This window comes from Falco biarmicus, chromosome 13, assembly GCF_023638135.1.
Source record: "Falco biarmicus isolate bFalBia1 chromosome 13, bFalBia1.pri, whole genome shotgun sequence".
Taxonomy (NCBI): Eukaryota; Metazoa; Chordata; class Aves; order Falconiformes; family Falconidae; genus Falco; species Falco biarmicus.
Window position 1 is genome coordinate 23,673,712 of NC_079300.1, and position 15,081 is coordinate 23,688,792.

Sequence of the window (15,081 nt, forward strand, 5' to 3'; positions counted from 1 at the left end):
GTGTTTGAATGTGTGATGATGTATGTGTTGTCTGGTGGAGCACTTGAGAGCTTACACTTCCAAACTTTGTTTCCAGTGGCATCAGCTCATGATGTAAGATTCAGTTGGCTAAACATAGATATCTAGCGTCATTTTAGATGCTTCAAGGCCCAAGACAGGTAGGAGGTTTGTGATTTTTCTGAAGGGACAGTTGGGAGACCAGCTGTGCTTCTTCTAGTGCATTTGCAGTGGCAGTCGTCATTCAGGCAGCTGAATTCCTGCAGTGGTACGAGTTGTTAGTCTCAGAATCTCATTTTGGGCTCCCAGAAGAGGATGGATACTTCAGCAGTGACCATGAATTAGGCACTTGGGTTATGTGTTGCCTAATGAGAAAGGATGATCTGGGGTAGGATTCTGCTGTCTGGGGCAGTACTTTAGAGTCCTGACTGAAGGACCTGGTTTGCTGTCCTCTGCCTTGTTGCATGCTTTCCAGCTTCAAAATCAAATAAGGACAAGTTGTTATGGAAGACTTGTCTTTTTTGTAGTCTGGTGTAATTTGTCAGTGGAATGAATGAAGGCTTCTCTTAAAGTGCCATTGAGGAAAACTGAAATAATTACAATAATTAGAAAACCTTAAGTCTTGATGTGTTGGATGTTGGACTTGAGGGCCTTGCTACTTGAACATGAGAAATTCAGCTTGTCTTCAGATATGGTCTGAAAGCAAATACAAGCTCCAGTGACCAGGTCACATTGTCTTTTTCCATAGATTTCACATAATGCTTGTCAATGAAGGAAGCTTCTTGAAATATTCTAAGTTTTCTGAACAAGTGCTTTTCTGGACATGATTATTTAGATTCGTAATCTCTAAGAAGAGTGGTGTATTGAGTCATCGGTATTGACTAACATAGTTCCGTTTTACATCTATAATTGACATTGAGCAATATTTAAACTGTGCTAACTCTGTAATAGGGTGGAGCTGCAGTAAACAGTTTTTCTGTTAGGAACTGCATCCATTCACAGAGCATTTTGAGCAGAGTCCTGGCACAGCTGTGCAGTCTGACTGGTGTTACTCTTAACCTATGTGTTATGGTGAGGGAATTAACATCCTTCGATCCAAAAGAGCCTCTTTATTTCAGGGTTATGGTTTTTTTTCCAAAAAAGTTACAAGAACTCCAGGGCATTTGTGCATGACGGCAAACTTATGACTATTTAAGTTTTAAATTCTGTGAGATAACTTCATGTCAGTTTTCCTCATTCCTTTAAGTTGGAAAAAACCAAAGAGCCTCCACCCCCCCCCAGCTTTCTAACTGGTGATTATAATTCCTACCTGTATATGTACCTTTTTATTTATCTTGAAAGAGATATTTATGGGGTTTTATTCTTCTTTGGGAACTTATATGTATATATGCCTGTGTGCACTAGTATAAATAAAAAAATGTTAACAGCCATATAGGCATGGATTTATAGTGTACATACAACAGAAGATGGATTTTTTTTTTTTTTTTCCTTGGAGACTGACTGTGCAAGGCTTTTTGCTTCCCTTAGGAATTGTGCTGAATATGGTCTCAGCGTTGCTGCAGTTGAGCTGTTGGAGTCTGCAGAGCAGTTCTGCTCTCCCTCTGGCATTGGCGGTCTCCCCTCATGTATTTATGCAGGCTGAGGACTTAAAAGTATCACATCTAGGAAGAGCTGTCAGATCTGTGTTGCAGAAGTAGCCGTTCTTGAGCTCTTTAGCAAACAAGGAGAAGGATTGCTGGCCAGAAGTACAGAATCTTTCCTCTCTAAACAGGTTATTTTTAACATCCATAATTACTTGAAAGCATTGAAAAGCATTAGTAAGTACAGCAGAAGTTTCTACAACTTGTCACTTATATTTATTATGGTACTCTTAACTTGCAGTGTTGTGGATTCATGCCTCTGAGATGTATACCAAAAGTGTGAAAACCTGGACTTTGATCAAGTCCCTAAATTAGATAACCAGACTAAACTAATTTTGAAATGATTTTGAATGGGAAAGTTAAAATGACATTTCAGGAGCTAAAAGGGAGATCTGGATAATATGAAAAGCACTAGTGTCTTTCACATTGTTTAATTAAATCTTGTTTGTCTTGATGAAAAAAACAGTATTTTAATAGATACCTGAATTCTGTGAAGTCCCCTGGTTTACTTCTGTAACTAATGGATGGTTGTTCAGATTCCAAGATTGTTGCTGCATGCATTTTATTTTTGTTATTTTTAGAAATTTTAAAGATGCCATTACAGATTGTCTTACAGAATTTATAACCTAGTAGTACATTTTGACTACAGTCAAACCTTAAGTTACAATTTTAAACCAGAGTCTTGAAAGCATAGCCTTACCTTCTCCTTCTTAAACATAGCATTTTTCTAAGATGTTGATGACTTTTGTTGTTAAAAATAGAACTACAGTATAGAAACTTTTTTCAGAATTATGATTTCTTTTGGCTCGCCTATGTAATTAAGAGAAGTTTTTCAGCACAGAAAAATTTCTTTTTTTTGGGAAACAATTAAAGCTGTTGAATAACTTCAGAGTTTACCAAGGTTGTGAATTTTGATAGCTGCCAAGTTTTGTTTCTGGAGTAATTGATGGTTTGATTGAAGCCTCTTGGTGATGTAGAGAGCCATAACATTATACTGTTGTAAACTCCTATCAAAGTAAATTTTGTAATACCTTCTTCAAATAAAACTAGTGTTAAGCTGGTGCACCAATTCACAATTTTAAAGGTTGTTTTTGTTTTATGTTTCTCCATGTAGCTCTAAGGAAGAGAAGGGGGTGATGGGATACTGACGTAGCTGAAGTAATTAATAATACACAATGCAGGAGTATAGGTATCAGCTAAAACGCATTTCCACTTGAGCTTGATGTCAGCCCTTTGGAAGATCTACTGTCCTTTGGAACAGTTTTTTACTAGTTGCAGAGATGATGTGTGATCATTCCTTGGGTAAACTTGTAGAGATGATAACTTCTGATAGCGTTCAAGTTTCTCTTGGTAGTGTTACACAGTAATTGCATTAGAGGAAAGTTGGGAGCTCTTATTTTAGTATTGCGAAACAATTTTGTAGTTCCTTTTTTCCAGTCCAGTGCTTCTTAGCAGATCAGATAAGGAAACTGTCCCTCAGAGATGCTTCAATTTTTCCACTGTGTTAGTTGGCCTAATATTAGTCGCTTCTTATTACAAGTGTAATTTTTTACTTGCTGTCTCTAGACTGTTAGCTGTCAAACAGTTTTGGTTTGTGGACCTCTAGGTGTGTTGCAGGAGAAATGCTGACTCATGTGTAGAAAATATCAACAGTGCCAGTTTTGCTTACAGTTTGTGAACCTTCTGGGCTGTTCTGCCTTCGAGAATCACACATTTACCACAGCTATTGCTAGTCACTTTGAAATAAAAATCAGTTGGGAAGTTTTCCTTTTGGAAAGGTACCTTTCTGCTGTGGTATCCCCCCCTGCCCCCTTTTTCTTTTGTCTTCTTTTTCAGTGCCAAAACAGTTCTTGAAACTTCAGGGCAGCTTGTCTTTAGTTCTAGCAAGCAGGAACTGTAAGGTATTTTCTTGTGAGTTTTGGCTGGAATAAATTAAAATGTTACAGTTTTTATGAGGACCTTCTACCTGCCTGTCCCAAAGTTGTTATTTCCTCATGTTTGTTACTCTGATGGAAGCAGTTTTCTTGTAAATTGAGGTCTACTGGGAGAGATAACCCAAGTGTCCCCAAAAGGGAAAGACAGATGAACTGCATCGTGTTTGTGTATCTGATGTATCACAGGCATCTGGCACATTGTTTCTATTCTGGTTCCATTTAATGTACAAATAACTTTCAGTAACTGGAATTCGCAGCTGGTGTCAGGAGGGAAGAGGACTTTCATATGGGTTTTTCAGGAATATCTGGCTTTTTGGAGCGTGTATACTGACATACCCTGCTGTATCTTAGATCTTTGGACTGGTGTCTTGTGAGTCATCAGGACTTTTAGGCTGGCATGGTAAGAGCTTGGACACATTTTGGGGGCTCATCTAGATCATTCCCCCTTCTTGATTCCTATGCTGTAGAGCATTTAACAGCATGAACTGGAGTTCAGGGCTAAGTTGAAACTCTTCTCCCTCTGCCTTAGAATATACAAAAGGAAAATAACAAGGGCATGGTGTTAAAAGTTCTGGCTCTCGCGTCATCTCTCCTAAAGGTTTGTGCCACGGATAGTTCTCCTAACCCTGGTATGCATCGTCTCTGTCCTTAAATGTATCTTTCTGTGCTCTGTGATCTGCCTTGCCCCAAAGGAACACACCTGTTGGCAGCTGAGGTGTGATGTGGTTTATGTATCTGAAATTGGATCCTTTAGTGACTTTGAAGATTTAGACCAAACGTGAACTGGCAGGAGAAACAGAGATGATTTGAAGGAACTGTGTAAAGGACACATTTTTTATTTATTTTTTTTTTAAATGGCTGCTTTATTTATATTATGATCTTGAAATTATTTATGTGGAATTTCTGTATTGCTGTGGCTTTTTTTTTTTCTTGGGAGAATGGAGTGAATTATCTGTTAAGTTTTTGTTTTGTTTGCTTATTTGTTTATTTTTTATTATCATGGCACACAGTTTGATTGTCAGTTCAGTGATGACTAGTTTAGTTGAAAAGTGAGATTGTAATATCATTGTATTTTCTCTTTCCTGAACCCATGACAGTTTTGTTCAGGCTAAGTTTCAGCCAGTGACTTTGCATAAGTTTGTCTTACAATCACACTGGTGTCTTGGTAGCAATGAGGTATACATCTGAATGTCACAGATGTGTTCTGGCCTATAACGTATTGGTTTTTTTTTCTGTTTCAAGAGATGCCCGTGAAGCTAATTATCTTGGGTATTTAGGGAAAAAGAGAAGTTTCTCCTGGCTAGCCCCTAATTTTGCTGATCTTTGCGCTGTTTTCCCATCTGCTGTGTTGTCCTTGGTATAGGGTACTCCAGAGGAAGCAAGGATTTTCATCTGACAAAAGCTGGGTGAAAGTTCCATATGAAAAGATACCTCCACACAGCTAGCTTGGGAGAATTTGATTTATGGTTTTACTGCTGTTGGTTGGCAGTGTGAAGGAAAGAGCACTCTTCGTAAAGGTACTTAACCAGTAAAGCCCTAGCACAGTTGCAGTTATCATGGTCAGAGGTTGTGCTTTTTACTAATATAAGCTGTATCTGCACTAGTAGGATTTACTAACAGAGCTGTGTCAGTAAACCCTTTGTATTGTCATAAAAACTGTTTAAGTGCCAGAGACCATGGCATAAAAATAGTTTGACAGAAGGCAAATTTGTCAGATAGATAGTGACCTTATGGATCAGCTCAGATACTGTCTGTAGATCAGCTCCTAGTACTGGGTGAGAGATAATTTAAGGAAAAAGAATTCACTGAAGAACCTTTTCGCTTTACTGAATGAGGATGTAATGAACGAGAAGGAAAGGATTCACAGTAAATGCTGGGGTCGTGATTCCGAGTCGTTTATTGATCACCCTCCTGCTTTCTGTGACTCAGTACATAACTCCCATAGGTTATTTGTCAGGAACTCCCTTTCGCAGAGGAGATATGTAGTCATTGAGTAACGTGCCAAGTTCTTTCAGTTTCATGTAGCAAGAATCAGCTTGGATTCATGAGAGTTGATCTCAGAATAATTTACATTTTAATCTCTGCGTCAAGCCAATGAGAATCTCAATAGAGGTAAGAATGGCAGAATAGAGGAGTCATCTGCAGTCTCAGAGTCACCTCTGGGGAGTCTGAGCATTGACTCAACTTCTCTTTGCAGTGCAGCTTGCTGTGCCTGTTCGTTTTGGGTTTCAGCCCTACTTGTGTCAAGCTAATGCGCAGAAGTAAACCCGGAGACATTAAGCTATGCTTGGTTGCATGTCATCTCAGCTAGTTTGTAAGGGGCTGTTGGGACTGAGGTGAATTGTACAGTAGTCTAACATAAGCAGTTTTTAATGGTGAAATCCCACGTTGATTGTTTTGGAAGGGAAGCCTGCACAGGTGTAATATGTCAAAGCAGAGACTGATCTAGTTTGTTATATTCTGCCTATGGCAGGGGCCAGTAGTAATCAGTTAGGGAAGATGCATACTCCAGATGTATTTTCCCAGTTCTTAAGTTGGTGTTTTAGGTTCCTGGGCTGCATTGGGATCACTGTTTTACAGCCCATTAACTTCATGCTTTAATGTTGTCATTCCTTAAGTGTTTTGTTACTTTGTAGGCTATGTTTATTAAAGATCTGTTGTTCTTCAGATAAATTAGGTGAAGAGCTATGATAAGTTGAACTTGCATAAACTTAGGTTGAACAGTCAAAGTTTCTAGGAGGGCACAGAATTTGGTCTTCAAAGGAAGTAAAGGAACCATGGGGAAAATATTACTGATTTTCTTAAATGATATTTTTAAAAGTAATACTATGACACGGTTCTTACTGAAGTTACATTTGGGTAAATACTTTTTTTTAAAATTTTTTTTCCCAGCTTTGTTACTTGAGCTTCTAGAGAATGGCTTTATGTGTGTTTTTTTGGTTTATTGAGAGAATATTCTCTAAAGAAAATGGCACCTTAGAGGATTGCATCTGGAGCAATCCTAGGACCATTCTTGCGGTTTAATTGCTCTCTTCAGAACAAAATGCCCCAAAAGCACACGTGCATTTCCCTTCCTATTTTGTGCTAGGACTTAGGATTCTCATCCTCCTTCTTAAGTAACTAATTAATGTTTTAGATAATCTATTTTTCATTTGTCTATTGCACTAGCTTTCTGGATAAAACTAAATGCTGATGTCATGGTGCTGGTGGGGTTTCCTGCCCTTCGCCTGTGCGGTTTCTTGATAGTCATACAACCATCTTTAGTTATTGGAATGTTGTTAACTGTAGACCGTATTGCACTATGTGAAATGAAATGAATTCAGAGATAAAACTGCAGCATACTTTCTGCCTCCCCTTTTGCCAGGTCACTCTCAGAATTAACCCCGAGATGCATATCAGAAGTCTTTAAGTAAAGAGAAAACCTCTGGAAAGGAATGGGTGTAATATACACCAAGGAATAGAAGTAGTTACAAAGGAGATTCTTGCTTTGTGTTTTTGCTTCCAAGGGTGGGTAGAATGGCACGTACATAATTGCAGTGTTTTTTGTCATGTAGCAAATATTCTGGGTTTTGTGATGATGTGGTAAAGGCATCTGAGCCAACAGGGGATTGACTCTCATGCCAGGTTATGAGAAAATTATTTGAGCTTCAACCTGGCCAGAAGTGGGCATATTGTCTGACAACTTTTCTTGAAGCTTGAAGTAAGTTCTTTATTGTGTACGTGTGTTAGAGATAGCAGCTACTTTTTGAGGTGAAACTTGTGATTATTATTTTTTTTAAAATATGTATTTACCAAGGAATGGGTGAGGCATTTACATGCTTGTCTGTATACCATATTGCAGTATAGCAGTAAGGTTTGTGGGGAAATGCATGGGTGGGGTAACTAAACAGTACACCAGGGAAAGAAGCTGAGTCATAAGATTTCCCTGAATATGGAGAAAGAGCTGGGATCTCAGATACTAAGCATTAGTATTAACAACCTTTTATGCTTATGCAGGATCTCTGAAGCCCCTTAAAAGCAGCAGCCTTACTTAAAACCAATTTCTACTTAAGTTTCTGCAGAGGCTCTGTAGCTGTGTGTTAGACTGCAATGACTATATTAACGTACAAGTCACAAAGTGTAACGTAGTTAGAGGAGGCTGTGGTGAGCTAGTAGAGCCTGATGGCAGTAGCTGCCCTTCGCTTCTCCCAGCGTGGGGCAGGTGTCTGCTGGAGGGGTGGGCTCTCAAAGAGGCTGAAGGATCAGTAATTGAATGGCAAGAGAGAAGCCTGCTTAATGAAAGGAATCAGCTGGCATTTGGTGCTAAAGAAATGAGCAGGACTGTGAACTGCTGGGGACTGACTTGCTTTGAAATTTTCAGAAAGTGAGAAGCGATCTTACATTTTGTATTTAATTTTTATATAGAAATTTATTTTCCAATTTTCTTTTTTCATGAATCCATTGAATTGATCTTTTTTGTTCATTTAATTGATTGTGTTACAGCAGAGATTGTTTTCTTGATTTTCATTTTTCTCTGAATAAAGTTACCATTCTTAGGGGATTATTTTTTTTTCTCCAATTTTAATCTCGTAAGTGGCTCTCACCGCAAATAATTGTGATGCAGAGTTGTGAAACCGCTTTTGAATCAGATTAAAGCTTTTGTGTGCTGCAGGCTTGATAGAACAAGTTAATAGTGAATTTTAAGAAAGATGCTAGGGTTCAGTGGTGGGTGCAACATGCCAGATATGAGATGAACGTGCCTGTCTTGCAAGAAAACTTACGTATATAAATTATGTTCCTCGCAAAATATCGCAACGGATTCAAACAGGTCACTGATTGCCTTAGCCGTTTAGTATGTTGAATGTTTTACTTACATGTGAGACAGTTGCTGCAGCCCTTCTATCTGCATTTTAAAGTTATGTTGAAAGAAATGCTGAAAAGGTGTGCAGAAGTATTTAGAGGATAGTAAAAATGCCTTGCAGCTGGAGTCTACTCTTAAATTTTGCTAGCTGGTAGTGCCAGTAATTACCATTTACAACCATAGCCATTCTGTTAATGGCATGCTTATGCAGGTAAAGCCATGGTTATACTAAATAGTTCATGCTGGAGACCTGAAGTAGATTTGAGGTGTGGCTTCTGCTTTTTATCAGTCTTATTTTCACCATGGTAGGAAGGCTTCACATGTGAGGTTGTACTAATAAAGTACACTGTTTAGATACGTATTTTGGATGAGAGGCTGTCGTGTTTCGATTTGTTTAGCATATCAAAAAGAAAATGGAAAAAATTCTATTGGCACAATGCTGAGGCTCTAGAAAATTGTTTAATCTTGTGGGAAACCACATATCCAGAACCAGGATACTGAAAGACGTAGTAGAAAAATAAGCACGTGAGAAATGTGGAAGAATGTTTTAAGGAGGAATGTGAGTACTCAGTTTGAATCATAGACTGAAGAAAATAATGGATGCTGCCTTCAGTCAACTGTACTTCTGCAATTAGAGGTGGTAAGGCCTTTCAGGAAGATGTGCTGTAGCCAGGAATTCGCAGCGCTGAGCTGGCAGAGGTTATTTCAGATGCCTCAGAGGGGCACCTGGCTGTTGTCATGCCATGGCAGCTGCTGCGTGTGCCTTGGTGCAGCGCGGGGCAGCTGCTGCGCTTTTCACTAATGGTACTTACGGAAAGTACAGTCAGTAACTTAAGTCTGGCTAAATATTCCGATAACCTGTAAAATTCTATAATCTTGTATGTTAGGGCTGAGTAGTTAATATGCTGTCTGCTTCTGGCTTTGAAGTACTTGAATATTCTTTTCCCAAGGAGCATGGTAGCTTGCATAAAAAATGGTTCTTGGATCAAAGGAATGGCTGTCAGTCCTCCTTTTGGAGTCTGAGTGAGGCAGTGCTTTTAAAAATGCATAATTTCTTGATCTGTTTCTGTTTTTATCATTCCTACCAGACTTCACAGCGCTGAATTTTAGCAGAACTAACAACAGTAAGACCTGATGAAAACTGATTTACGTTATTGTTTTCAATACTGGCTTAATGATCCTTGTTAATCCAAGAGGCAAACGACAAAAAAACAGGTTCTGAGGGGAAATCAGTTCTATCAGGACAAACACACACTGCTGTGTTGTATTTTTAATACAAACATTGCCTCTTTCTAGCAAGATGCAGCATGTTTTGTCAGTAACAGACTGATAAATTGTAAATTAAAAATCTGTATGCAGAGTAGACCCAACTGTTTATTGTGAATCTAGGTATTTTGCCTTTGTAGACTGATTAACTTGCTTAACTATACTCGCTTAAGTCAATCTCCAATGTGTTATTAACACTGTTGAATGTAATCAACACGATACAATTTCAGGGTAGAGATTGGCAGCCTCGGTCTACCTGGAGGTGGAGGTGGAGGTGGTGGTGGTGGTGGTGTGCCCTTCCCTGCCTGCCCCAGCGCTCACCTCTTCGGCTGGCTCTGGCTCACAGCTGAGGGTGCCTTAAGAACCTTCCAGAAATCTTTTTTTTGGTTTTCCCCTCATGTTTCTTGGGTTTATCTTCTGCCATTTTGGTGAGTTCTGTCAGCACGCTGGGCATTCAGAAAAATATCAGACAACTCAAAATAACTGATGGAGAGCGACCTTCCCCCTTCAGTCCTCCTGTTGATTCAGCTCCAGCCTTACCATGAATTGCACCTATGGTGAGATCACGAGATGGGGGAGCTGATTCACAACTACTTGCTGTTCAAAGGGGTTTTTTTTCTACATTCCCCACACTACTCATTGCTTAATTTCCTTTTATGTGTTAGTTTTCTGATAGCTTTGTGAGATGGATCAGCTGGCCCTGGCGTAAAAACGGAGGAGGGTGTGCAGTACTGGGAGCAGAGGGGGAATGGAACCTTCCCATCAGTGTCAGCCAGCTATTGGCTCATCCATCTTGGCGAACCCTACCGTTAATTATTTGGCCTTTTTTAAATTATGTTTGTTTGGTTTGATCTCCAGCAATTTTCTTATACACACATCAACTGGATGTTACGTGTGCTTTTTCACTAGGTTTGGATTTTTTTTAATGTGTGCAGTTCCATCCAAGAAGTGGCTGAAGGTTTTTTTTTTTCCTCTTCTTTCCCTTGTTAGGAGCTTCCTAGAAGTAGTCACTAAATTCTAGCTGAATTTGTATATTTTATAGATTTAGATCTAGCTGAAGACTTAATATAGTGCAATTAAGCCACGAGACCTAATAATAGAGTAAAAAATGGAGTTTATTGTACCTGGTTGTTTCACAAAATAGGGAATGTAGTTTTTTGTATGTTGTTTAAGTAGCATTTTGCATGGGAGATGGGCAAATGTTTGCTCTCCTGAGCTGGAATAGAGTGAATACTTGAATTTGATGCTTTGTTTATGGATTATACTTCTATGCAGAGAAAAAATGTTACAGCTTTTTTATGTTGTGGTAATTTATGGGTATGTCATAAGCAGAAAGGCTGAATTTGATTGTGAGTCTTTGTGAATATGGCTGGTATTCCTTTCCCTTCATTACAGCTTTAAAAGCCTGCATCGGTGAGACTTCACTACTGGTAATTTATTTGTCTGTGGAGTAACTCTGCACATGTCACTGCAGTCATGAGTATTATTGTACTATTTCTTGTACTGTATTTTTCTTGGAAATAGTCATGCAGGCATCTTACAATATGCTTTTTCTTTGGTTTTTTTTTTAAAAAGCAACATACCACCTACAACAAAAAAAACCCCTTCTGTTAAGTAATCGGGTTTTAAACTGTAGCACACATTTCTGTTACATGGGTAATGCATTTTCTGGGTCTTTGAATAAGAAAAAGTTAACAGTTACAAGGGAAAGCATACTCCAGGGTAATGAATCTGTTCTTTAGAGAATTAAAATTTATTAGAAGAGAAGGATTTGTTTATCATGCTTCTGTATTTGTTCTTGTAGTACTTTTTTGATGCAAGAGGGCTGTCCTCAGAGAAATGGCTTTGTGTTGTCTGTTTGGTTAAAAAACCAATCTGACATATGGAATGTGTTATTTTTAAATTGGACATTAATTGATTGTGTGGTCAATGCAGTGAATAAAAAAATCTAAAGCCTTATGCATAAAGCAAACTCTGCACGGATGCATGCTGCATTGACAGAGCTGGAAATTATATACTATCTGAAACAGTGGGGCTACTATCTCTTGTTATCACAAAAGCCCAAATGTCCCAGTGTGCCTGAGTGTGTGTCAGTTCCTCTGTGTCAGTTGAGCTTAAATCTCTGGGTATTTGGCTGCATGCCATATTGTTATTTGACAATCCATTTGGATTTATAACATCATTTAAGATTTCTAAATGTGGCCATGACACCAGTGCTCTGAGAACCTTAAATTTTGTTATGTTTGGAATGCTTGAGTATCGGTGAAATAGAATGCATGCCTAAGAAAGCCTGAGTTTTGTATGTTATCATTCATGGTCTCTTTTAACAAATGGATAAAAGCAGTGAGGTTTCTGGGAAGGTAAGATAAAGCAAAACAGCCCAACAGCACAGAGCTGTCCGTGTACTTGTTGCAGTTTAACTTTTTTAGAGTCCTGTGACCCCTTTCTTAAGCTACAATCAGAATTTTATCATGAATTTGCAAGGCAACCAGGTGCTAGTAATGTGAAACAATTATCATTTGACATGATGTAAAGTCTGTTGTTATTTACAGAAAATGTCATTTGGTGTTGTTTCCTTTTTTTTTCTCATTTTGCAGATGTGGGTGGTTGCGGTTCTTTCCGATCTCACACAGATGTTGTCATTGTCTATTGTGCACAGAGTTCTGCTTGGGGTAGTTTTGCTGGGCTGAAAAGGGAACAGCCTGTCTATGTTCTCCTCATTGCATGAAGTACAGCTCTGAGAGACAAAGGACTGCTCCTGGTTTTTTTTTTTCTTTTTAGGATGTGGCACAGGTTCTTCAGTAACAGAATTTTGCTTCAGGGTTGGTGGGGTCTTCAGTCTTGAGGCCCCAGGTGATGTATGTTCCTGGCAGTGCCACTGCATTCCTTCCAGTAATAAAATTGAAATAGCAGAAACAATACATTTATTACATTTTGATACAATAAATGAAATGCCTCGAAGCAAAATGTCACCTTCCGTAATCAAGGATGTAGATTTCCGTCTTACTGGTGTTGGCAGTCATTCCTGATTTTTCTAAGTTGCTTTTGAAAAATTTGTACAGGAACTGCTGATTTGGGGAGAAATGCTTAGTATAAATATATGCTAGTGAAGTTTTATTAATTGATTATTTTCTACTATGTGCTAGTACATACAATAAAACTTCTATGTGACTTGTGTATGTATGCATTGCATGTCTGTGTATCTGATTTATGCAGAAAGAAAGGTTTCATGAATAAGTAAAGTTGTAGACTATTTTTAATTTAAAGAAGAAATTGAGCTCTATCTGGAGGGAGATGAAGTTTTGCAAACCTAGACATTGGGCACACCATGAGGACAGTTGTTTGCCATTACAACATATGGAAATATAGGATATGAGTTGTCCATATAGCCTTTTAGTTTAGAAGCAACCTAGTTGTGATCCAGAAAATGAGTGTGCAGAGACATTTTCTTGGCTTTGATTTCTTTGTATATTGCTGTAATACCAGTTTTGTGAGTGCATAGGATCTTTTTATTCTCTCAGATAACTGTTTTGATTCCTACTGGATTTTATCCTGTTTTAACACATAATCCAAGGAATTAAGACTAGCAACTTTTTGAACTAATCCTGCTGTTACATGGGCATAGCCTTTTTTCAGAATGAATATGCTGAGTAGTTGTTAAATACTATCATTATCAGTGATGATATGCAAGTGTGAAAGGATCCAGCTTTGTTTTCAGGGCTCATCTTAATTTGGCAGGAGTAGTAATCAAAGGGAGAGATAAAGGGACTATTTCAAATGTTGCTGTGGTGCTCAAGGTATGTCATCTATGTTGTAGGGAAGTTGTACTTATTTTCACACCTGTCTCATTCTAGAAAAAAAACAACAACCCTGTGTGAAAATACTGTAATTTTCAATAAACATTGTTTTAGACGCTACTACATTTTCATTAAATAACAATGAGCAGTCATGCATTTCTTAAACATCGATTTCTGTTCTGCTACATGTGACCAAGTTGAGGCATAGAATTCTCTTGTCTAAGGACAGATGCATGGGCATTTTTATATCTCTTAGGCTACCCGTCCTGCATTTGTAATTTCAGTGTTACAACCCCTCCTTTGTGCAGATTAACGAAAGATTACTATGAGACAATTATTATACTACAAAATAAAAGTAACAGAATGTCCTTGTGATCTGTTAAGAATGGAAATGGCTGGTGGAAGGTGTTGTTTCAACCTTTATAGAATCATTTGGGTTGGAAAAGACCTTTAAGATCAAGTCCAACCGTTAACCCAGCCCTGCCAAGCCCACCACTAAACCATGTCCCAGAGTGCCACATCTACACATCTCTTAAACACCTCCAGGGATGGTGACTCCACCACTTCCCTGGGCAGCCTGTTCCGATGCTTGACAACACTTTTGATGAAGATTTTTTTTTCCCAATATCCAATCTCAACCTGGTTGATACTTTTATCTGAAAGTAATCTGATTGACAGCTACCTACTTTATGGCTTTTATCAGCTGTGTTAGGTTAGTTGCAGCACTGGAACAGTGAAGGTACGATCTCTGTAGCTGGTTACCAGTAATACCTATTTATGGAAATTGTCTTGGCTAAAGATCTGCGTGCTTCTGTTCTTCACCTTTAAATTGTTGCCCAGTTGCCATCCCAGCTTGTTTGTGTTAACAATCAAAGTAACTAAAAAATAGCAACAAATTGTTATTGTTAATCCTTGATCAAAACATGATTGAATAAGATCAGGATTAACATTTTGAAATTCATGGTGAATAAGCTGGTATTTTAATCAGGGATCAAAGTGCATGGTATTAGATAAGAAACTTTAACATGGGCTTGTTATAGTTGACTTGGTACTAACTTCATGGATATTGTATATATATAGAAATTACTGATTTTCAGGGTAGTATCCCTTCTTTGTAATGACAGTGTAGTCTGCTCTGTCAGCTTCAGCTGTCCTTTGTGTGTAGCAGAAGTAGCACTGTCAGCATTTTTAATACAGGATTTCCTGTTCTTTTCTGTGTAGATTAGAGTTATAGAAGTATGCTTTATGGAATTCACTTGTAAGAAGTTTTTATTGTTGTTTAAATGGGGGTGTATGTGTTGAGCATACAAAAGCTTTTGTTACTGATCTGTTAGAAATACTTTTCTATTATGCACACAGAAGTGAATGTGTGTGTGTGTGTAAAAGCAAATATATGTAAATGTACGGAAGAATGAAGGCATTTAGATTCAAGAGCCAAATATTTTTAGGGAATGAAAATTGCTCCCATAAGACAAGTTTTATCTTTCTGAAAAAGATCCGTATCAGGTGTTTGGGTTTAATGTTTTAAAGTGCCTTATCTACATCCTGGTTATTAGCGACAAATTTTATTTCCCATAAAATCAGTGTGGGTGAGACTGTATTTCAGT

The 15,081-nt window shown here is 38.3% G+C and overlaps 1 protein-coding gene across 1 annotated transcript in view; it reads left to right on the forward strand.

Moving 5' to 3' along the window:
* Nucleotides 1-15,081, forward strand: part of CAB39 (calcium binding protein 39) — a 42,247-nt gene that overhangs the window by 5,954 nt on the left and 21,212 nt on the right. The window lies entirely within an intron of this gene.